The sequence below is a fragment of the Sapajus apella genome, unplaced genomic scaffold, assembly GCF_009761245.1.
Source record: "Sapajus apella isolate SASKATOON/1434 unplaced genomic scaffold, GSC_monkey_1.0 scaffold343, whole genome shotgun sequence".
Taxonomy (NCBI): domain Eukaryota; kingdom Metazoa; phylum Chordata; class Mammalia; order Primates; family Cebidae; genus Sapajus; species Sapajus apella.
Window position 1 is genome coordinate 84,249 of NW_022437283.1, and position 502 is coordinate 84,750.

Consider the following 502-nt stretch of genomic DNA (forward strand, 5'->3'; position numbering starts at 1 on the left):
ATAAACATTTCCAGGCTTCAGACAGCTCTACAGGGAGCAGCAGGAAGTCTGAGGGGAGGTACAGGCAATCTGTGCTTGCACATTTAGTAAATAACAAGACACACACGGGCCCCTGGGAGTTCTCCAAATGAGGCAGAAATCTCAGCCATCAGACAGGTGGGGCCTTAGGAGGAAGACGGCTCTCCCTTGACATGGGTCTTCTCCCCACCCAGGCTGACGGCACAGGTGGAAGTGGAGAGGGTATTTATGCAGCAAGACATCCAGCCCCAGCTTCAGATGCTCCACTCCAGCCCTCTGAGAAGACACTGGAAACTGAGGCAGAATCAGGAGATCAACTACTGAACATGCCCAGTGGTCATGCCTGGCAGGATCAAGTCTAAAGCTACTATTTGTACCCTGGCTGGAGTGCAGTGGTGCGATCTCGACACACTGCAACCTCCACCTTCCAGATTCAAGCAATTCATCTGCCTCAGCCTCCTGAGAAGCTGGGCCTACAGGCGTG